General features: G+C 39.3%; 1 pseudogene; it reads right to left on the bottom strand.

The window, feature by feature from the left end:
* The window catches only part of LOC129041575 (uncharacterized), a 75,039-nt pseudogene extending 74,066 nt beyond the window's left edge, over positions 1–973 (bottom strand).
* Between the last annotated feature and the right edge of the window lie 24,528 nt (positions 974–25,501).

The following is a 25,501-nucleotide window of genomic DNA, read 5'->3' as shown; positions in this document are numbered from 1 at the left end:
TTGTATTTAAATTTCGTAGTTGAGTGACTGCGGTTCCCACCGTTAGATCTGACATATACAGAGAAGAGCAATTATAAGGCTCTTCAAAGATGCAGGTGTTGCCCTTACAAATTTATTTCACAAGGCATTGGTCAACGGTATATCTTCTGGACCTTCCCAGCTGGGATGTGTAGTTTTAAAGTGACTAATGCACTCCACCATCCTAACCTCTCTAAGCCTTTGGATCCATTCCTCTGTATTAAACTAAGGGAGGTCAGGCATTTCCAGCTCACTCACAGTGGGGCACCTTTTAATCCATATTTCAGCTAACCAAGCAAATAAACTATTAGAACCTTTTTTAACTCCCTGAGCTACAATATTAAAAGCAGAGTCCCTATTTAGTGAGCCCAAATCAATAAATTCAGCCTGATCCAATTCTATGTCCCTTCCACCATTATTCCCATACCTTAATATCCATTCCCATGCCTGTTCTCCAGATTGGTGTTTATATAAATTAGAGAACTCAAAGAGTTCTTTTCGAGTGTAGTGCACCTCCTCATGGGTCAAACTCTCAAGCTCACCTCCAGGGCCCCACCGGTACTTTAGTTATAGGTCTAAAAGCAAACAGGGGTGTTGGGGGTGGCTCCTGAGGAGAATCAATATTATTTTGCCTGGAAACTGCCTCAGGGGAGGCTATTACTGTTGCCTTAGGCAGTGCAGGGTTTATCTCCTCAGACAAAGGTGGAAAGGCTGATGGCAGCATGGGTTGGGGAGGGGATGTTGCCACTACTGGGGATGGGGAAGCTGCTCCTTCTGGCAAAAAAGGTTCATCAGATCTCACAAGCTCAGTGTCCCCAGCTTCATCAGGGTCCTCCCACATGTCCTTATTCCAAGTTTCAGGGTCCCATTCTTTTCCAATCAAAGCCCTCACTTTAACAATAGACACCTGGCAAGGCTGGGCATGCATCTTTCCTTGCAGGTCAGCCACTCCCATGATAAGAGCTTGTGTCTATTTTTCCTCAATTTCAGCTGTTTCTCTACAGGAGATAAGACTCTCACTCAGGGCAATCTTAGCAGATTTGAGACTCAGTATCTGCTTCTGAAGCCTGGAGATAGAATCCCTGAATTCATCATTTTCTGTCATCACTTTATCCACTGAACTTAGGAGAAACCAACCAGCTTCATTATGTTCCTTGGTTCTCCACATATGGTCAAAGGTATTATGTATAGAGTCACTAAACTTGCCTCTTATGAGTGGTGAATCAGGAGTGTCAAATGCATTTATTTTGCCTAACTCTCTAAACAGTTCATGCCAAGGACTATCAGTGTTCTCCATACTATTAGAAGTAGAGTCCTTAGCAATTTCGGGTTGAATCATATTAAGCAGACAACTCCAGAAACCCCAAAACAAACAAAAGAACTCCACCCTTAATATTCTGTTTCTCTAGAACCACTCCTGGTACCAAAATCTGTATTAGTCAGGGTTCTCTTAGAGGGACAGAGAATTCATTAAGTATTAACTTATATTATCACAAGGTCCCACAACAGGCTGTCTACAAGCTGAGGCACAAGGAAAGCCAGTCTGAGTGCCAAAACTGAAGAACTTGGAGTCGATGTTTGATGGCAGGAAGCATCCAGCATGGGAGGATGTAGGCTGGGAGGCTAGGCCTGTCTCTCCTTTTTCACAATTTTCTGCCTGCTTTTAATTCACTGGAAGCTGATGAGATTGTACCCACCAGATCAAGGGTGGATCTGCCTTCCCCAGCCCACTGACTCAAATGTTAATCTCTTTTGGCAACACTCAAACAGACACACCCAGGATTAATACTTTGTATCCCTCAATCCAATCAAGTTAACCCTCAGTATTAACCATCACAGTATCCACAAAAAAATTTTTTTATTTTTTTAAAAAGATAGTCATGGGGGGAATATAGGATAAAAGGATTCTAGGCAAAGGAGATGGCAAAGGATAGATAGAGTCTGCTGAGTATATTAATTTGACTAGGTTAACAAACAGAAAGACATTCAGTGTGGCTGGAGCACAGCAAAGGAAAGTAGTGGATAATGACAGAAACATTACTGGGGCCAGGATATATAGGACTTTGTAAAAGAATGATAAAGTGTTTGGATTTTGTGCTAAGAGCTATGAGAAGCAATTAGAGGGTTTTATGTAGGATAACGCATGATGTGATTTATATTTTAAGAACTCTCTGGCTTCAAAATGTAGCATCCATTACAGGGGTTGAAAAGTGGAAGATGGAACAGCATAAGAAGACCTGTCCAGAGAAGAGAGGATGGTGGCTTGAGTTAGGGTTTGTAGGCAATAGCAAAGAATACAAGTCAAAAGAATCAGAGTGCATACATTTTTAATGGAGCACGAGACTAACTGATGCACTGAATGCAAGTTGCAAAATGAAGTGTGAGGAGAAGTAGAGAATGAACTGCAACCCCACGTCAAGAAGGAATGTAAAAATGTCCCTCCAGCTTCAGGGGGGTGAAAGAGGCAGAGGGGAAAACTGCAGCCAGATGACCATTTTGAAAAGGTGTCTGAGTTTCCCCAGATAAAGCAGCCCCCCAAAGCTTTGCATTTCAGCTCAGTAACTTGAGCTGCAGAAAAGGTCCCCTGCCCCCACATTTTGCTCTAAAAGGCTTACCCCATACAACGCTAGCAACATTTCAGCTCATGCGACCCTGAAATGAAAGGTATTGCTAGATTTGGCACATATAGCCCCATCTTTGAGATTCAAATCAAGACTATTTGGTTTGACAGGGGAGATCGTAGGGATGGATGACAATGATGGCTAGCCACAGAGGAGAGGAGTTTTGTGACAATGAAAGTGATTCTGGCTCAGAACACATAGGTGTTCATTGAAACAACTGCAGCACTAATGTCATCCGCCATGAGGTGATAGAAAGGAGAAAGAAGAAAAGAGAGGAGAGAGAAGAAGAAGAGAGGGAAGAAGTGGAGAAAGAGAAGACCTACCAGCACTACTACCACAACTAGTTTTGTATGGCTACCATTTATAGTACATACTCAGCAAGGCATTTTTAGATGTTGAGAAGTGTTATGATGAGTTAGGCACTGTGTTAGGTGCTTTATATTGTCTTTAATTCACACAGCAATCCTAAAAGTTCGATGTTGTTTTCTTACTTACACAGGTGAGGAAACTGAGGATCAAAGAGAGCAAAGGATTTGCTCATGGACACAGAGCCACCAGCAAAGCCAAGATTCAAACCAAGGCTATTTAACTCCAAGGCCTATAGATGCTGTGGGCAGAGAGTGGAGGAACCTGGGAGATAGCATCTGACAATGAAATCTGCCTGGCCTGGCTTGCCGAGCAGCAGTGGACACAGTCAAGAGCCATAGCATGAACAACAGGGACAGCATCTGAGACTCTTCCCAGGAGGGACAAAACATACAGACCATGGGAGATGCAACATTTGACTGATAGGTAGAGATTATGAAGATATTCTTTGATGTTGCTGCTTTTTTTGTGACCCCGATGCCTGTCCCCTTGGGTTAGAAATACTGCTACAAAACTGCATCATTCTGCAGCTAAATAAGTGCAGTGTAACTTCCCACCCTGCTTCCAAGTTGCTGCAGCTAGAAAGAAGAAAAGGCTTATCTCTGTGTGCACAATTAAATCTCTACAGAGAGCCATGTTAGTCCTACTCAAAGACATCCGCATTCCCCTCGTTTTATGAAAGAATTATGAAAGTGTTCCTTGCTGAGTTGAGTTACGTCCTGAAATCTTTGAAGAAAACTTAAGTATCTCTGGACTTGCATAACTCTCTTGAAGTCTGTAAAACCAGAAGGAAAGACAAGGTTTCATAAGCTCCAATTCTTTTCTTTTCAAACACCCACAACTTTATGCACATAAGAGCAAGAGTAGCTCTCATTATTACTTGCTTACAATGCAAACATTGATAATGTTTCAAAATGGGTTTTTCACAGAAGGAAGATATTTTCTCACTTTCAAAATTTCACATTTTCCTATTTAAAAAGTTGTTTTTAATGAAAAATATGTTCTCTGGCTTCTCTTTTCACCAAACTCAACTAGCTACCAGTTTTTCATCTCTAATAATTCTTCCCATCATTAGTCACCCCAAAAGGAATGAGACAAGAGCCTCTAGGCTTACCTACACCAAAATCAACTCAAAAATTGATTTAACTTTTATATTTGTGACAATGAAAGTGATTCAGGCTCAGAACACAGAGGTGTTCATTGAAACATATGCAGCACTGATGTTATCTGCCATGAGGTGACAGAAGGGAGAAGGAAGAAGAAAGTAGAGAAGAGAGAAGAAGAAGAGAGGGAAGAAGGGAAGAAAAAGAAGACTTACCAAATGTAGAAGACCTCAATGTAAAATCAAAAACTATATGATTTTTAGAAGAAAACTGTCACGACCTTAGGTTCATGAGAAACAAAAAGTTCTTAGAAAACAACAACAAAATCATGATCTACAAAAAAGAAAATTTATAAACTGGACTTAATAAAAATTAAAGTATTTTGCATCAAAATACTTAAATAAGAAAATGAAAAGCCAAAACAAAGACTAGAAAATATTTGCAAATTATATATATATAATAAAGGATTTGTACCTAGTATATAAAACAACTCAATATAAAAATACAACCCAATATTAAAATGAGCAGATTTGAATATATATTTTACAAATGAGATATATGAATGAAAAGTTGCTCAATATCATTAGTCATTAGAGAAGTCATCATTAAAACCACAATGAGATGCCACTGTTGATCCACTAGAATGGCTATAATCAAAAAGACTGACAACACTAAGTGTTGGTGGGGATGTGGAGAAATGAAACCTTCATATACTGCTAACAGGAATGTTAAATGAAACAGCTATTTGGGAAAACAGTGTAGCAGTTTCTTTAAAAAGGGAAATGTAATTCATTAATTTCACTTCTAGAAATTTATCCAAGAGAAATAAAAACATATGCCTCTGTAAAGGCATGTACACAAATATTTATACCTGCATTATTCATAATAACCAAAAAGTAGAAACAATTCACATTTTCAACAACTTGTGAATGGATAAACAAAATGTGGAATTATTCATATAATCAAATACTATTCATCAATAAAAATGAAATGATTGGTGCTAAAACATTGATGAATCTCAAAACCATCATGCTCAAAACCATGAAGTCAAATTTGAAAAACTACAGATTGTATGGTTCCATTTATATAAAATGTATTGAAATGGTGAATATATAGAAACAGAAAGCAGATTAGTGGTTGCCTGGGGCTGAGAGTGGGAATAAGGATTATTTGCAAGTGAGGATGAGAGAACTTTGGCGGGTTGCTCTAAAATTGATGAGATTGCTCTAAAAGTGAATTATCATGATGGTTGCATAGCTCTTTAAATTTACTTAAAAAATATGAAATTATATACCTATAAAGAAAGAATTGTATGCTGTGTGATTATACCTCAAAAAAAGCTGTTCAAAAAAAAACTTTATAAAGAACGAGCCATTAGGTCCCTAAGGGCCAACAAGATGTATCTATGGCTTTAAAAACAGAATGATTTGCTTCCCTGATAAAAGATACTTTAAGACATCTATCAGATTGGCCAAAAGCTTACAGCCAGACAATACCATATGGTGGTGGGCATATTAGTCAGGATTTGTTATGTTATACTGCGTAACGACCCCAGAATCTCAGTGGTTTGAAACAAGGGTCAGCAAAGTTTTTCATCAAAGGGCTAAATAGTAGGTATTTTCAACTTTATAGGCTACGTGGTTTCTGTCTCAACTACTCAATTCTGCCTAAATGATATATAAAGAAACAGGTAATGAGCCAGATTTGGCCAGTAGGCTATAGTTTGCCAACCCGTGATATAAAATCTCAATAATTTATTTATAGCTCATGCCTAATATTTATTGCAAGTCAACTGGAGACTTTAATCCATGTCATCCTCACTGAGACCCCATTCGATGAAGTCATCGTATGGATCATTAAAGTTCACTGAGGCAGAGGCAAAGAAGGAATGTGGTAAATTCCTCCCTGCCTCTGAAGGCTGTGCTCATACTTCATTGCCCAAAACAAATCAAATGACTACACCTAACTTCAAGGAGATTGGAAGAGTACAATTCTACCATGTGCTTAGAAGGCAGAGCGCTAGAAGTAGTAGCAAAATTAAACATACTGTACAAACCAAAATTTCTACTCTTAGATGGGTGCCCTAGAGTAGCTCCCACATAAGTGCCTAGAAAAATGCATACAAGGATGTTCACTGCACTGTAGTTTATAATATCAGAAAAAATTGAATACAACTTCAATGTCTATCAATAGTGAAAGATAAATTATGGCATTTTTTACTAAATAGTATGATGCATGGCAGTCCAAATGAATAATGTACAGATCAATAAAAATAAATTACTATATAAGTATAGATATATCTATAGAAACTAATTTTGAGTTTAAAAAAAGGAAATCTGCAAAAGAATACATACACAATGATTTTATATATGTAAGTTGTTAAAAACACATTTTTGTGGAGACATAATATAAAGAAATGGGCATACATTAACTTTAAAACAATGCTCATCCTTGAGGAGACTGAAGGATTGAGGAAATTTCTAACATATTTTGCAACGTTTAAGATAAAATAGCTGAAGAAGTTATGGCAAAATGTTAATGTGCATTAAATCTGGATGGTGGATAATGTGGGTATCTTTTCTCTTTCTCCTGTTCTTAGTTGTATGCTTGAAATATTTTTAAATTAAAAAGAAAAATAATTACTGCAACTAGAGTATGATTTTCAGCAGAGTGAAGTGACATTAAATGACACTAACGACCAGGCTGAGCTGAGAGCAAGACAATGAGTTGCCCTTACAAGCATCCAGCTATCAAAAATGACCAAGAAAGAGAATGACCTAATATCACTAACTGAGCAGTCTCAAAGCAAAACTGTCAAGACTCATCTCTCTGATCTAGGGAAAGTTAATAGTGAATAAAATCTTCAAAAAATAAAGTCTATCTTTTCATGCCCTTTAATAATACATTGTGGTCTTTGAAGAGACAATTGTTAGGACTTTCATGATATAAAGATTGCTGCGTCTTCTACATTGTAAAAGTGTTCTCATATAGCAGAAACAAAATGGAAGAAGAGAGAGTGGGGGAAAAGGAATGGAAAGAATTGGAGAGAGAGAATGAGAGAAATTTTGAATGAAGCAAAGGACGGAGGGCCCATACTCAATTCTGGGAACTGAGCTTCCATCCTCGCTCTGTTACTAAATCTGTCTTGAGCAAGTAACTCCAGTTCTGTGAGTCTCAATTTCCTCTTCCCTAATAGGAGGACAATGGCCTCCATTGAAGCTCAACATTCTATGAACCTTGAAATATCCACTGGGGGTCATGTTTGGAGAAGAGGTATTATCCTGGAACTAAAACCCTCAGCATCTGTCTGATCCAGTGAACAACACAGAAGAATAAAAAGTCAGGGTGACAATTCAGCATGAAGGTCAAAGCCACATATCATTCCTCAGGGCAGTCAGTTGTGCTAATGACAACTGGGAGACTGCTGGGCTTCCTATTCCACTGATAACAAGCAGGATTCCATCCCATCAGGGTGGCCCAACAGAGAGGTGTGAGAAGAATCAAAGATCTATGCCTACTTCCATCTTTTCAGGATTCCAGAACAACATAAAGAAACCCAGGAGAACCTGGTATACTGAAACCTTTCATTTTCTCCTAAATTTAGTGTAAAAAGATAAAAATTATAGGATATGGGACAAAGCCTCACCAGAGTGGTTTCTAGAACACCAACTATGTGCCAAACACTGCACTAACAAAAAAAAAAAAAAAGAGCCACATCTGTTCTTTTCCCATTACCCGTTCCTCCCCATCACCATCCCTGTGACACCTCAGCCCCTTTCTGCAGAAGGCATAATGACTCCTAGGATTTCTCTCCAGCCTAAGCCCTTTGCCTTTTAAGTGGGATTAGGCCACATAAAGTCATTTCCCTATGACTATCCATAAGAAATCATCCATAATTTAAAGCAGTGAAGGCAGCATACAGGACCTGTGAACTTGTGAGGCTCCCTTGGGAAGCAGAATGTCACTGGATTAAAACAAATTTTCTTCAGAATTACAGACAGACATTCTCAGAGGAAAGTTTTCCAAACAATCTATCTCTACTTTACATTTGGTATGATGTCATCACAAACCAGGATATTTCCATTAAAGTGTCAACACTCAGATTTATACAACAGACATAAAAATAACTGAGGCAAAGAACGTTAATGGAAGTTATGTACATGCATTAAGGAGAAAATGCACCTCTGAGTGTTGCTTATGTAAAAGGCTATTTGTAAGTTTGATCTTTCATTTCCTCTGACATTATTTGAAAGTGTCTATTTTACCGATGTGCTAGAAACATTTCTTACATTTTAATTATGTTGTGAAACATGCTGATTCCAATCAACACATTGAGGACAGTTTTAAAGTCTATGAGCAAGAAAGAACCGCCATACATACAGAGTCCAGGCCTTTATTCACACAGATATGAATATACATTTAGTACCTACTATGTGCTAGTGTCTGTATTAGACACAGCAATTTAGATACTACTCTCTCTCTCTGCTGTGCAAACAATAGGTTTCCCCTTTGTGCTCCGAAGTTTGCATTAGGACAATAGTTTTTGTGCAGTAGAGAGAATCAATAGGTGGCACAGTGAGGCAAGCAGGGTCCAGGTCATCAAACCCCACATAACCTTGAAAGCTATAAAAAATATGGAATATTTTTAATCTGAGGAAGTATGGAATCAGATTTGCATTTGTAAAAAAAAAAATTCATTCTGGCCAAAGTAAAAAGAACAAGGTACAATCAGGGGCAAGGAGATTGGTTCGGGGCCCCTGTGGTAATTAAGGGCTTGCATGTGGAAGAAGTTTTAATATGTACATTGATACGATTTGATAACCAAATGAATTGGAGGTGAAGGATTGAAGGCCAGGATAGCTCATTATTTCCTGGCTTTGGCTTCTAGACAAGAAATGGTACCATGGGCTGAAAGAAGGAATAGGAAAAAAAAAAAAAAAAAAAAAAAAAAAGCAGGTTTGCAAGGAGAAGAAGGTGAGAGATGACGAGTTCAATTTTGAACATATTAAGTCTGAGGTACATTGGAGCAGTCCGGGTGGCTATGTCTAGAAAGCCCCAGGAAATGTACCTAAGGCTCAGAAAAGATGTTCAGGGGATAGTGGAGACTTCGGATGCAAATGAGTTACTGCAAAGAAAGTCTATGGTGGAAGAGGTTAATAACAACAATAATGATGCTAATAGCCAAGTTTGAAAGAGTATTTCCCATGTGTCAGACTCTATTCTAAGCCCTTTACATATATTAACTTTTCTTTTCCTCACAGAAATCCGATAAGGGTGGGCATTATCACTCTTCCCATTTTGCAGATCATGAAACTAAGGCACAGAGAATTTAAGCAACTTACCCAAGGTCACACAGTAGCTAGTCAGTACTAGAGCTGAGATTGTAAACCAGACAAAATGTCTCCAGTCCATGCTTTTAATGTCTATACATCCTTCCTACGACAGCAGGGCCACAGAGGTGACCCTGGACAGCAATAACATGGAAGGAAGAAAGGATTGCTTGAAGAACATTGAGAATGGGAAGCTAAAAAGGGTAATGAGAAAACTAAGGAAAGAAATAGCTTTAAGAATTAGGGAGGAGTCAGGAACGCCAAAGACTGAAAATATCATTGGCTGATACCATTTGTTAACACACAGGAGAAGAAAGGAAAGTGTTCTGAAAAGAAACTAAATAAAACTTACAAGTGATCCAGTAACAATGTTGCAAAAATTTTCGCGGAATTAATATGGATCTCAAGGTACAAATGGACACTATTTAGAATCAAGCTTCCCTCTGTTCCTCTTGTATACAGTTACCTGCAGTTCCGCCTTGCCTTTTGGTAGGTAAAGGCTCCTGAAAACCAAAATGATGTATTCTGCTGCCACATCTTGCCCAAAGGAGGCAATGAAACTAGTGAGGCCACTTCCCAGCAAGGACTATAAACTCAATTTGGGCAGCACTAACTCTCTACTGCCACTGCCAAGAAAATGAAAAGGGGAGATACAGCAAAGGTAGCTTTGTAACCCATCCTTGAAAGAACCATAATCAGATCAAAACCAAACAAACAAAAATCCTTTAAGCTTTTAGATAGGCTCATTGAGGCTGTCGATGCATCCTAAACCTTGACATGTCATGCATATTCCAGCAGTCTGCAAATAAGTGAACATCTCTATATCTAATCTCCCATCCCAAAAGAAAATTGTAAAGCCTATCCTTTTCTCATTTTCAACTGGAGAAATACACTCAAATATTCTGCTCTGAAAAATTAGGAATTGAGATCTCATCAGCTCCCTTCTCTGCTTCAATGGCAACCCTCTCTTGTGGATTTTTAGGATATTTCCACCCGAGAGCCCTTTCCATTTAAAACCCCCACCCCCGCTTAATCGTTAGGTTACATTTCATAACTGTAAGCATTAATAAACGATAGGTTACTCCACCATAACCTTCTACTAACTGAAGTACTAGAGTACATACGCTGGCAATTCACATACATTCTTCTGGGAATGAAATCACCGTTAACAAACTGTGACCATGCATCAAATATTTATTGGGTTATTATGAAGCGCATGGACACAGAGCACTTGAAAAGGCAGAGCTGGTTTCTACAAAAATTTACAACCTAAAAAGAGACCAAATAAGCTACTGAAAACTGTGAATCAGTTGTTCTGGTGGGAAAGTTGGACTTAGATGAGGACAGCTGCACAGGTGGACTTCCCCACCTGTGACAAATAGTGCCAAACACCTGGATTCTAGAAGACCATTGAAGTGGGTAAAGTATGCTGATGTCCTGTGACTAGGAAAATAACATTTTTTCCTCTATGCACCAAAATTCAAGATAGGAATTAAATTTCATGAGTGTTTGTAGAGATAACACCATCAGACAGAAACACTACTGACTTCTTGTACTTCAACCTTAAAATGTGGCAATGTGTAGGCCTACCTTTCCCTCGTTTCAGAAAAGAAGGTGTCATTCCTTCCCAAGATTGACACATTTACTTTCTTGGGTTCATTCTCCTCTTTTGGATCCTTTCTCTCCACCTCTGATATTGCTCAGGTCTCTTTTATCCCATGCTCTGATAATTTGAATCATGAGAAGTGAATGAACCTAATTTATTTCAAATAAAGCTATGACATAATTTACTACCTAACAGAACCTACTTGAAAAATGAAATGACACAAAGCAACTTATACTTATTCAAACACATCACTTGTTGTTCTATTCTCTGTCTAGTGGTCATTTGTCTCCACTTGACTTTTAGAACGAATAAAAATCTGATGTGGTCTCCCTCAGGAAAGGCAAAGGAACAAATGAATGAGGTATTTACAACCTCTATCTCAAGACTCCAAAATAGAGGATACTGTTGATGAACTAAAACGTATTTCATTTTTAAATACAGAACAGTGGTGCTTCTCAACCTATCATGATCTAATTATTCAAGAATTCTATCCTAGAGGAACACAAGTGCCAGGGAGATATATGGTTTATTATCTTTCCACACATTCACTTCTCTAGAATGTGGGATTCCCAAAGGGATAGATACTATTTCCTGACAGCCCCTAAGCATAAAATTATTATAGATGGTAAAAGAAATTTTTCTATGGAGATTCAGAGCTGATTAATGTAAGCCATGCCTGTCAGTCACTCTCTGAAAGCCAATTAAGCAAAGTACTCAGATGTAACACTTTAACACCATAAATTAAAGTGGGCAAAAAGTTTAAATTCTATCATAAAATTAACCATGGTAAGTGAAGTAGCTTTGAAAATGTACCTTATAAAAATAAAGTACATTAATGCCTCAATTGCTATGCAAATAAAGGAAAATTTTATTATGAATCAGCCAAAATGACCTCATCAATCTTTTCTAGCCTTCCATTTGGGGAAAAGAGGATCTTTGCACCAAGAGGTATGCGAAATTAATCTTCTTCAAGATTCTATAGAATCTTGTGAAAAACTTCACATAGAGTCCCTTAAAAGTAAGAACGGACAACTCACCGGATGACATCTTCTTCCTCTGCTAATTCATGAAATTGACCCATGGCTGCATCATGGTCAGAGCAGAAGGAAAAGGGTAGATGGCCTGATTTCTTCCTCTCACATTAAACAGTTTGGGCACTTTTTAAATCCTCTATGAAATTTATTTGAGGTAAAAGACAGTGCCTCCCTCCACACCTCCACACAATAAAGAAATTGATTGATAATTAGATAAGATAAAATACTCCTGTAACTCTAGGTCTTATATACATGCTCTCAATTCATGATTTTTGTTTGTTTTTTGCTTTTAACTTAATTGTCAAACAATTGGCTACTGAACCGTGGCTTTTATGACACAATCAGGAAAAAGTCATTATGATTAGGGAAGAATAGTACTGTGTTCTGAACCTGAAGTACCCAGAAACAAAGAACCCTGATTAATTGCTTATGCCAGGTGACTCCAACACTACATATTACCTCAAACACACCATGGCGTCCTAATTCCGTGCCCCGGATTCTTCAAGCATCAGCTAATACCACTCTTCTGCCTTTTCCACACTATCCTTGACAAGAAGAGGAAGGTTTCCAAACTTCATGTGCTACAGATAAAACCCCACTTTTCTTGTTCAGTACATCAACTCTCACTACCTTTCTATCTACTGTAAAACTTGAACAGACTTATCTCTTAATTCCTGACTTATTGATCACCTCAAGAAGCTCAGCTTCTCACCCTTCTCGCTTCCTCTCCCACCCCATATGCCTTCATCCTCGCTCTTATTAGATAGCTGCCTACTTTCCCATTTATGAACTCATCTCCCACACATCCCAACACCTGAAACAATTTCAATGTGCTCTATGAAATCCACACTCGATCAACAGCAAGATGCCCTGTATCTTTAATATCCTCAACTTGACCTGAATCTCCTGACAAGATATAGTTTCCATTTATCTCATCAGACCGTAAACCCACTACCCTCCCTTGTTGTAATTATCTACACCACCTGGGGCCTTTCCCTCACTCCCCGAAGAACTGAGTTCCTTATTCACTGCACTTCCAGCACTCTACTTACTATCATTTTTGGTGACTTAAATATCCAGCTGAATGATCCTTCCAATATACCTGAACTTATCTCTTCTAATGCTCTTGTCTTCCACCTAACCTAGCCACCTACAACAGTGATTCCTCTATATAGGCTCAATATCAAGCATTCCACTCTCCCACTGAGAGGTGACAGCATGCTGGCAGTCCTCACAACCCTCGCTCGCTCTGGGCGCCTCTTCTGCCGGGGCTCCCACCTTGGCGGCACTTGAGGAGCCCTTCAGCCCGCCGCTGCACTGTGGGAGCCCCTTTCTGGGCTGGCCAAGGCCTGAGCCAGCTCCCTCAGCTTGCGAGGAGGTGTGGTGGGAGAGGCACGGGCGGGAACCGCGGCTGCGCACGGTGCTTGCGGGCCAGCGCCAGTTCTGGGTGGGTGTGGGCTTGGCGGACCCCGCATTCGGAGCGGCCCGCCCGCTCGGCCGGCCCCACCGGCCCTGGGCAGTGAGGGGCTTAACACCTGGGCCAGCACCTGCTGTGCTCAATTTCTCGCCGGGCCTTAGCTGCCTTCCCGTCGGGCAGGGCTGGGGACCTGCAGCCCGCCATGCTTGAGCTTCCCCCACTCCGTGGGCTCCTGTGCCGCCCGAGCCTCCCCCACCAGCGCCACCCCCTGCTCCACCGCGCCCAGTCCCATCGACCACCCAAGGGCCGAGGAGTGCGGGTGCACCACGCAGGACTGGCGCGGGACTGGCGCAGGACTGGCAGGCAGCTCCACCTGCAGCCCACGTGCGGGATCCACTGGGTGAAGCCAGCTGGGCTCCTGAGTCTGGTGGGGATGTGGCGAACCTTTATGTCTAGCTAAGGGATTGTAAATACACCAATTGGCACTCTGTATCTAGCTCAAGGTTTGTGAACACACCAATCAGCACCCTGTGTCTAGCTCAGGGTTTGTGAATGCACCAATGGACACTCTGTATCTAGCTACTCTGGTGGGGACTTGGAGAACCTTTGTGTAGACACGCTGTATCTAGCTAATCTGGTGGGGATGTGGAGAACCTTTGTGTCTAGCTCAGGGATTGTAAACGCACCAATCAGTGCCCTGTCAAAACAGACCACTCACCTCTACCAATCAGCAGGATGTGGGTGGGGGCCGGATAAGAGAATAAAAGCAGGCTGCCGCAGCCAGCAGTGGCAACCCGCTTGGGTCCCCTTCCACAATGTGGAAGCTTTGTTCTTTCGCCCTTTGCAGTAAATCTTGCTACTGCTCACTCTTTGGGTCCACATTGCCTTTATGAGCTGTAACACTCACTGCGAAGATCTGCAGCTTCACTCCTGAAGCCAGTGAGACCACGAGCCCACCGGGAGGAATGAACAACTCCAGATGTGCTGCCTTAAGAGCTGTAGCACTCACCACGAAGGTCTGCAGCTTCACTCCTGAGCCAGCAAGACCACGAACCCACCAGAAGGAAGAAACTCCAAACACATCCGAACATCAGAAGGAACAAACTCCAGACACGCTGCCTTTAAGAACTGTAACACTCACCGCGAGGGTCCGCAGCTTCATTCTTGAAGTCAGTGAGACCAAGAACCCACCAATTTCTGACACACCACCACCACCTCTTGTCCTTCCAGCACTTTCACTCTAGTATCCCAAGCCCAACTAGGACCTATCAGTTTTTCCCACATTCTATTTATGTATTTACTTCCATTTTTACCTATTTTTAAATCCATAGCCCATCCTCTCTCTTTTGTATAAAACCTGAACTCTCTTATCCTCTTACTTGGTGGTTCTAACTTGGCAAAACTGTAATCATGGTTAGATCCAACTCCCCACCTGTTCTGTCCTAGCACCCATGAAGCTGAAGGTATCTAGTACCTAGAGAAAAATAGTTTTGCTGTGTGTTTAAATCATAATAACTAATCTCAAAGAGACTTTTAGTGCTGCCCAGAGAATGAACTGTATTTCTCTACTTATTCTCTTTCTCCTAGAAAATTCTTTTGTATCTCTTCTTCCACCTCAAAATACCGTCACCTCATCTTCACTCTCAGTTAATTACTTTCCTTCCTACATCTCTTAGAAAAAAGTAGTTCTAGAAACTAGTGCCACCACCACTAACTACCCAGCTGCAAGTATTGCACCTTCCTCTGTTACTACAGGTGATTTCTCCATGACTTCATCTAGACCCAACCCCTCTATTTGAGCACTGGATCCCACAATCTCTCATCAAATAAATTATATTGCTGCAAAAATTTTTCCTCTTACCCTTTCCTAATTTTAAAAAAATCTCTACTAAATCATTCTGTTAAGCACACAATCATCAATTCACCAAAACTGTTGTCGAGGTCACCTCCAGGTTACTAAATTAGGTCTCAGTTTTTCACCTACATGACAAAGCTGCAATATTTGACTTAGCTGATCACACCCTCGTCCTCAAAAGACTTTTTTCACTTATTTTCCAGGACCTCACATTCTTCTAGTTTTTCTCCTATCCATGGGCCACTCTTCAGGTTTTTGGGGGAGTGTTTTGTTTTGTTTTGTCTTGTTTTTTGCGAACCCCTCCTCCCCTTTATGACAACTTCACAGTGGAGGGTCCCAGGGCTCATTCTTGGGATCTCCTCTATCTTCACTCATTTCTTTGGTGATCTGTCAATCTACAAGATGACAACTCCCAGATTTATATTTTTAGCATTGACTTCTCCCATAAACTCCAGTCTCAAATATCTAAGAGCATTCATCATGTTTCTGCTTTAATAACATTGTAAGAAACAACTCACAAGTTCAGTGGCTTATGATTTTAAAAAATACTTAATTTTTGCTCATTTATCTGCTGGTTTGCCTGGCCTCTCTACCTCAGGTTACAGGTTTAGTTCAGGTCTGCTTCACCTCTCTCTCATTATGGTTCCAATAGCTCTTCAAGGGCATGCTTTTCTCATGGCAAAGAGTAAAATCTTCAAAGGGGCTGCCACATTTTTGTCATAGTATCTATGCCTCAGCTAAGTGTGCACATTATCACTTCCATTCACATTTAATAGGCCAAAGCAAGTAATGTGGCCAAGCCCAGAACCAATGAGGCAGAGAAACATACTGCACCCAATGGAAGCCATGACAAGGATGAGGATGGGGAAAGAAAGAGCTGTGAACAAATATTGTAGTCTACAACACCAGCTCCCTATTCAATGTCTTCACTTAGATGGTTAATGAAAATCTCAAAACGTCATGAACAAAACTGATTTTACCCCCAAACCTGCTTATCCTGCAATCTTCCTCACATCTGCAATGGGCAGCTCCATCATTCCAGCTCTTCCAAAAGCCTTGAAGGCATCATTGACTTTCTTTCTGTCATACACCAATACAATCCTATTGGCTCTGCCTTCAAAATAAATCTAGAATCTAGCCCCTTTTTATCACCTCTGTTGTTACCACTGTGATTCAAGTCATCATCATTTCTTGTCAGGAGTATAATCACAGTCTCCTAACCAACCTCCATGTTTAACCCTCAACCCCCTATGGTCTATTCTCAGTATGACAACTAGAATAATCCTTTAAAAGTTAGATTGGAGCATGTCTCTCCTTTGCTCAGTCTACCACTGATTCCCTTCACCACTCTTACCTCATCTCCTACTATTCTTCCCCTTATTCTATTCCCACCACATTTGTCTACTGCTAATCCTTGAACACAACAGGTAGGTACATTTTTTCCTAGTGCCTTTGCATCTGCTTTTATCTCTGCCTAGAATATCCTTCCTCAGATATCTATATGGCTCTCTCCGTTGCCTCTTTTGGGACATTTATTCAAATGTCACCCTCTCAGTGAAGTCTCTCTGAACACCCTAATTGCATAGTGCAATGATAGGTGCTATGATGAAGTAAGCAAAGTAAGCATGAACTAAGTGGGAACCCTAAAGGGCACCCAGTCTTGACTATGAGTCAATATATTAAGTCCCTGTTTAATAAGGAGGTGCCAATGAAGAGCAGTGGATCATTATGCCATGTATAACTCTGAAATTCATTACCAAGAGATATGTGGTTGCTATCCTGATTCTGGAGGAGGTGTGTACTCTGACCCATTGATGTTGAACTAAGCCATACGATTTTCTTTGGCCAGTGGGTTGTGTAAGGGGACATCATGCAAGCAGAGGCTTTATATGTGCTGTAGTGGTTTGGCTTAAACACTTGTGCTTTCATCATCTTCCTTGAAAAGAGCATACCTGGAATTGGCCCTGGTCCCTGAATGATAATCATGTAGATCAAAGCTGAACCAACCCACAGACAGCACCCAAGCCCAGGCAAGCCCAACAGAGTCCAGCAAGTAAGATCTAACCTCCAACCCCGTTAGAAAAAAATGCTTGCTGCTGAAAGCCACTAGAATTTGAGGGTGTTTGCTATGCAGCATTATCACGGCAAAATCCTAAAAGTATTTTTATATATAGCATCAATAACATCTAGAAAGATTTCTGCAACCATTTCTCCATTAAATAATTTTTTACCATATCCCATAAAGGCTTTCATCCTTTCTCTGTTACCCAGCTACCACCCTCACTCTTTCTTCTTCAGTGATAATTTCTTGAAGCAATAGTCTATACACATACTCTTCCTCATTTATTCACCCACTTTAACCCCTCCAACATGTTTGAGGCAGGAGAATAGAGTCCGGAGGGAGGGCTCCTAAGGCCGATTCATGCTGACTTCCTAGAACTAAATCAAAAGGAAAGCCCTAACTTTCCGCATCCAAGTAACAAAAGTACCAAAAGTACAAGAGTTGACTCCCTTGACAACCGCACCTGCGCTCCCATTTTCTGCCTAGCAGATGAAAAATTGAAAGTACCTCTGATTCTGATTGGTCCCCTCCCACAACCAATCAGACAGCTCATGGGCCACTACTTCATTTACATAGGGTATACACCAAGTAACCAATGGGAAACCTCCAGAGGATATTTAAACCCTAGACAAGTCTGTAACCAGGCTCTTGAACCCCTTGCTCAGGCCAACTCCTTCTCTGGAGCATGCTTTTGTTTTCAATAAATCTGTGCTTTTGTTGCTTCATTCTTTCCTTGCTTTGTTTGTGCATTTTGTTCAATTCTTTGTTCAAGATGACAAGAACGTAGACACCCTCCAGCAGTAACACGTTTACACCTTGATACAGAGCCATTTTTTCAGATGTCACTTGTTTCTGTACCAAAGGGTAAACATGGGCGGATAAGACACAAAGCTGGGCCAGTAGCAGTCATGACAACTGAGTCCATCAATAGCGACAAGTAAGAGGTGGTTGTGTCAGGGTGGAAAGCATAACGCAAGCTGAGAAGCGCTTTTGCTCGGTGTGTTGAGGTTTGTTTCCTACCCTTCCCTTTCAATTTTATATTAAAATAATTCATTTTATAAATGAGAAACTAATCCGTTTTCTAAACTAGTTTGGTAATGTTATGTATTGTCACTGAACATCTCTGGAGCCTGGTATTTTCATTTATCAATTTATAAAGTTAAAGTTATAAAGCAGAAATGCGCAAGAAATTTTCAAAATTTATGTAACCGAAGACTGCGTACTCCTCCATCCAATTCTGGGCAGGGCAAGGTTTAGCAGTCTAAAAATGCTGAGCAATTAATTGCTTATCTTTTCAAGCCCCCTAGAACATCTCCTGCCACACATGCACACTGGCCATTCAGGACCACTGAGCTAGACGTTCTCCAACATTGCCTTGAATACTTGGTGGGTGTCTTTATTGCCTATAGAATATGGTCTGAATTCACTAAATGAAAAAATGTTGTGTATTTCTAAAGCAAATTATGTCATCTAATGAATATAATCTTTTCTTCCTTTTATAATCTCCATCAAAGCACTAGGTGTTAATAAATACCTTCCCAAGCCTCCAAAATATCAAATATGCAAGGCCTCTCATACCAAGCCAGCAACTTTGCAGTAGCATATATTAATTTCTTCATATAACCCATAGCATAGAGGCTAAGAAAAAAACTTGAAAACTAGTATGATTAGGATTTACATATGTTAGATATAAATTTTTTCCACGACATAAACATTTGAGAGAATTTCAATAATTGGATGTTTTTCTTCCCTTCATTATATCCTTATTCTGAAAAAAGAAAAAAGGTCAGCTACTTTTAATTTAATTTGAGGTTTTAGGACACAAATGCATTTCCCTTTCCTATACTAATCTTCAGTCATTTCAATATGAATTCACAGACATACACATGCACCCAACTTCTAAATGTTTAAATGTACAGACAGACATCAAGCAGTTTCCAAGGGAACATTGCTTCAAGGCAATGATCCTATTAAAAAGACCCTTTTGAGAACCAATATCCATTCCCTTCACTGTCATTCAGAAGCATTAAATTAGAGCCACTCCTCTTGAAATGAAAAGAACAATCCCGTAGTTAACGATCACAGGGTAGAAGAGAATTTTCCTCTTAAAAGCATAATTATTCTACAGGGTGGCAGTACTGGTATGGACCATCAGCTCTGACAGTGAAAAGCTTCCAATTCCTCTACAATTGAAAAGTTGCTTGAGATGACAAGAGATCTACAAATCATGATTATCTTAAAATCAGAGAATTAGGCCATGTAGTTGAAAGGGCCCTCCGGAGAACTGACGTTCAAGTCCTCTGGCTTAGGCAGGGAAAACAGCCGGAAACTAGACTTGTTGAGTAGTCTTTAAGGGGTGCTGCTTGCCTAGTGTTAGCCATTGGAGCATGAGAATGCCTCTTAAAAATAGTTATTTTTAGTATTTTTCTAATTATACAACAATAAAATTTAGAAAACAAAGAAAAGCACACAGAAAAATTAAAATCAACCATACTCCTATCACCCAGAGAGCCACTGTTAACATTTTAGGGCATAGTTCTAAACTTATTCTGTGATTTTATATTTACTTTTTAGAGACCCAAGCAAGGTCATAGCCTATGTACTATTTCATAAGGTACTTTTTGCAAAGAACACTTTATTGTAAACATCTTCTCTACGTTACCATACCACATATTCCGATAAAGATTTTTAATGACTGCAGTGAATTCCAGATTACCATACTGAAATTTAACATATACTTATTTGGGACACTTAGATTGTTTCTGATTTTTTAATCTTAGAGCTAACAGGGTGCTAGACATCCTCATACATAAATCTTTATGCACATCTCTGATAATTTCTACAGGACACATTCCTAGAAGAATTGCTGAGTCATAGAAAACAAGTATGTTATGAGTGTTTATACAGTTTGCCAAAGCATTGCACAGAAAATTCATAACAATTGAAAGTCTGCCATCAGTGTATGAGAATGGACAACAGAAATGGTGCTGTAATTGCCTAACAAGGTCCACCTGGGACAGTTATATCTGTACATAGCAATGACTAAGAGGGATTCTGCCACCTCCTCAAGGACCAAAAATTAATTCACTGAGAAATATTAGATGTGCACTAAAAAACAAGAAGTAGGGTTTACTAACAATGTTAATTTATGTATACTTCTAAGCATCTGTGAATATTCCACAGTGAAATTCTGGCAGCAAGTTCCAGTTTCTCCTCAAGAATGGGAATACCGAGAGAGAGTTAAAGAAGGGGTCTCTCTTGGATTTCGTCAGGATACTTCCACCTGGCTTAACAGAGCCTCTCGTTAGGGCTCAGCCTCACTCTTTGTTTATACATCTCTGATGGTATAAAAGTACTCTTAATACAAATAGCTGATTATCAGAGAACATGAATTCAATCAGCTGCAAAGACCAGAAAGCTATATAAAGATACAAACCTTCACAGTTTCAAGGCATTAGGGAGTTAGTGGAGCCTATAACAAACTGAAGGATAACTGTCTTGCCTAAAGTACTTCACATTCATTTTTTAAAACCATCCTGGCAGTCAAGCAAAACACATTGCAGGGCAAATGTCACTCATGGACCTCCAGATTGCAACCCTGGTTTGTTTGTTTGTATTACTGCTTGCAGATTATTCTGTCTCTGATTAATGATTCTTCAAATATGTTTTGGGCAACAAACATTCACTGAAGGATGTCTATGGATGTTTGCTCCAATGTGCTCCTTAAAAAGAAGTATTCAGACCAAATCTGTGACACTTATTTTCTAAAAGGGAAATGGAGATTTCTTCCTAATGTGCACATCCTTCCTGTGTTGTCTGTGTTCTGCCTTGCTGTAGCAACTGGGGCTCTGAATACCCTTGCAAATGAAAAATCATTATAAGGTGTTTTTTTTTTAGTAATAATAATATTAGTTAGTATTTATTAAGTACTTACTGGAGGCAGGTCAACTGGCTTCATCTAAGCTGAAAAGGCCTTTCCTCATTACCCATCTCCCCTAGCAGCTCTGGAGATGTTTCTTTTAACCATTTTACTCACAAAAATATAGGGCCTATCCTTATCGTAAGAATGAAGTAACTCAACTCTAAGAGATGAAGTGAATCATCCAAAGTTAAATGATGCTCTTTACCTCGGGATACTGCCGCACACTCCTGTCACTAATTATAGAGTTTAAATTGTTACAAGTCTATACACAGATACAAGAGAGTGTTCTTAGTCCCGAGGACTCCTAAAATGAGTAAGAGCATAGGCAAGGAAGGAAAGGTGGCATAGGAAAGGAAATGTAACTGGAAGCCCTTGTAAAGTTTGATTTTGAGTTGGCGAGGCTGAAGTCCCAGGAGAGTAGAATGCTATTTAAGCCTCTAATGTTTTAGGAGTGGTAAATTTATTGAACTCACAGGCTGAAACAATCTCAAGAGAGTTGTTTATTCAGAGGAGGCATATTAATCCATTAAGCTAACGCTTTTACATAAACGTTCAGGCTTATTACATTAGCTTTGGTGACCTAAGTGATTTGACCTATTTAAATAAAATAACCTTTGGTGTGAGTAATATTTTTTTGTTAAAAAAAAAAGCATCAAATTCCATCGTGTGTGTGTGTGTGTGTTCCATCTGTTAAGTTAAATTTCTAGACTGGGCTTTTAGATTACTCTGAAAATCGCAAACTCTTCCATACTTTGAAACATGCATCAAACCAAAAAAAGAAATTGCAGCCAAAGGCCTGTACTCACCTAGATAAAATGAAAGTTTTATGAATGTGTTTAAAGGGAAAATGCTGCATAAAGGGAAAAATACATTGTGACAGCTTGGGGCTCCAAAATAATAATGAAATAAAATTATATCTTAATTATAATTAGAAAGGTTTGGCAAGTTCTGAAATGTGAGTAAACCATTTATGCTTTCAACAAAGTTTGCATCTTAAATGTGTTTAAATATAATTTTCACTAAATATTAATAAATCATTTATGGCAGATGTTAAGTGTATCAATATAACAGGATCATGCAAAGAAGTTAGAAAATTCCATCCTACTAATAGCATAAGGCAAAACAGATGTGCATGATTAACAGTGACAGTTTGAGAGAATAGCTTTAAGCAATTTCAAGACCCAGCAACCAAAAGGATCAAAAGAAACAAATTACTTTCATTGGATGAATAGAAGTAACTTTAAAATTGAGATTGTTATAAGATACCACTTAAAATGAGCTACAGGAAAGAAATGAAAGAGGATTATTTTATTCTCAAAAAGCCTATTCTGTCAAGGTTGTTGGAGAACCGATTATTCTTAGGAGTTCGTCAAATAAACGCCTCACAGCCTGTCTCAAGCTAAAAAATTACATACAAGCATTTAGCATGTATTAGTTTGACCCTGTGAGCTGACCTCATTCATGAGATTTCAACAGAGTTGTTGAAAAATACTTCAACATACTAGCACACCTTAATTGAACATGGCACATATTATAGCAAAGGGTATAATGTGGGAAATTGCACAAAACGAGAGTGAAAAAAGAAATTAATTTAATGCTGTTCTATATCCCTGTGCCATTCTAGAATTTAACGAAGAACGTGAACCATATAACCACTAAATTCTGGTTGCATCGATCCAAATCTCCTCCAAGTCACCCAACCCAACCACCTACTTGTCTTGTTTTAAATATTTATGAACACAGCTTTTATCTGTAATAACTATCAATCACTAATTGTTATATTAATAATAGAAAATTAAAATTCAACACTGAAACAGATGGTCTCCCTTCTACTCCACTTCAGTCTTTTTATCTTATTAAAAAAAGCACCCTAAAAGCCAAAAACTGCTAATAAGTTAGATGAGTTTTATAATATATCTGTTATTACTCAAGATGGGGTGTCAGTGAAAGCTTTTCTTACTGAAAGGCTTTTTGATCTGGCAAAAATTCACAGCATGTTTGATAATCAACGTTCACCTAAATATAAATATTTTCTCTTTTTTTTCCATTTAGCATTGACTCTTGTACCCTCCAATCTCTTACTCTTCAGTGTTTTATTAATTGTTAATCTGGTGAATATTTATCTGATACTCAGTGAAAATGGAGATGGTACATTCACATAAATTTGAAAAAGCATCTCTTTAGTGTGGCTTGTTTCAGATTTGTATCTATGTGAACTTCTCTCTCCATTCAGTAACCCCTTTCTGGCTTACCATGCCTCCCTCACAAAATAGACCTATGATCCTATTTGGGGCTCCAGATACTTTCTCCATTAAGTCATCCTCATGCACACATTATAAGCTGCATGACTGAATGCCAATAAAAGCCCTTCCAACCCTAAAGTATTATATATTACAAGTTTTAAAATTATAACAAAGGTATAAACACCAGTTTGATTTTCTTTTTCGTTTTTCTTTTTTTTGAGACAGAGTCTCACTCTGTCACCCAGGCTGGAGTGCAATGGAGTGATCTTGGCTCACTGCAACCTCTGCCTCCTGGGTTCAAGTGATTCTCCCGCTTCAGCCTCCCGAGTAGCTGGGATTACAGAAGCCCGCCACCACACCTGGCTAACTTTTGTATTTTTTCAGTAGAGATGGGGTTTCACCATGTTGACCAGGCTGGTCTCTAACTCCTGACCTCAGGTGACCTGCCTGCCTCAGCCTCCCAAAGTGCTGGGTTTACAGGCATCAGCCACCGCACCCAGCCACAAGTTTGGTTTTTCAAGGCCTACTTTATGCATTTTACAGCACCACTTTGTTTCAATATTAAATTCATATTCTGTGTACATAAAAAAATTGAATTCTTAATATTTTCATCCAAAAGCTAATCAAAACTAAGTTCTTATAAAATAACTGGCTGTAAAGTCCTTCTGTCTCAACAGGTAAATTATAAATATTTTAGTTATATTATGTTAAGGTAAATAACAGTAATGTCAATTACTGTTGCTTAAATGCTTAAAATACATTTATTCTGGATATTTTCTGTAACTACAAACATTAAGAAGTATTTTAATAAGATAAATGTTATTTATATGAACAATATTTTTGCTTCCTTTCAGTAACCAATTGCATTTTTGCATGAAAACATTAAAATTAGGATAGCCAGCTTACCTAAAACATTGTTTATTTATTAACAGACTAAGCTATCAGGCAGGAAATAATGCTTTCCTGCTTTTCCAAATTCTAAACCATTTTTCAACTGAAAATAATTTAACAAATTAAAATTATTCTTTCTAAACCATTCTGTTACTAAAAACTTAATTGTCTTTACAGCACTCCTGTGATACCTTTCTAGGGAAAGTCTGCTAATGAGACCAAAGATTTATAAAGAGTTTTGCCTCTAAGAACCATGATTTGCCTTAGCTCTGGTTCTGCAGAACCTCAGTCCTGACACTCAGGAAACTGAGCCCCTTCGGACAAGTTTAGCCTGTCCCCATGTGTTGGGAACAAGCCTCCCAAAATATGGCCATAAACTGGCCCCAAAACTGGCCCTAAACAACATCTCTGCAGCACTGTGACAAGTTCATGATGGCCATAACGCCCACGCTGGAAGGTTGTGGGTTTACCGGAATGAGGGCAAGGAACACCTGGGCCACCGAGGGCAGAAAACCACTTAAAGGTGTTCTTAAACCACAAACAATATCATGAGAGATCTGTGCCTTAAGGACATGCTCCTGCTGCAGTTAACTAGCCCAACATATTCCTTTAATTCAGCACATCCCTTCATTTCCCATAAGGGATACTTTTAGTTAATTTAAGATCTATAGAAACAATGCTAATGGCTGGCTTGCTGTTAATAAATACATGGTTAAATCTCTGTTTGGGGCTCTCAGCTCTGAAGGCTGTGAGACCCCTGATTTCCCACTTCACACCTCTATATTTCTGTGTGTGTGTGTCTTTAATTCCTCTAGCGCCACTGGGTTAGGGTCTCCCCAGCCGAGCTGGTCTCGGCACCCATGCTTTGGGCCAGCTGTGCCTATAGTGAAGGTGAATTTTAAAGCACCAGACAGGTATCAAATTGGCATTACTTCTAGTTTCACTCTGAACAGATGCCCTGATTCTAGTAGAACTCTTGATATCTTTTTCCATGGTAGCTTATGGCAACAAGGACAAAGCGAGATTCTCAATA

The sequence above is a fragment of the Pongo pygmaeus genome, chromosome 6, assembly GCF_028885625.2.
Source record: "Pongo pygmaeus isolate AG05252 chromosome 6, NHGRI_mPonPyg2-v2.0_pri, whole genome shotgun sequence".
Classification (NCBI taxonomy): domain Eukaryota; kingdom Metazoa; phylum Chordata; class Mammalia; order Primates; family Hominidae; genus Pongo; species Pongo pygmaeus.
This window is presented reverse-complemented; position numbering and strand designations above follow the sequence as displayed.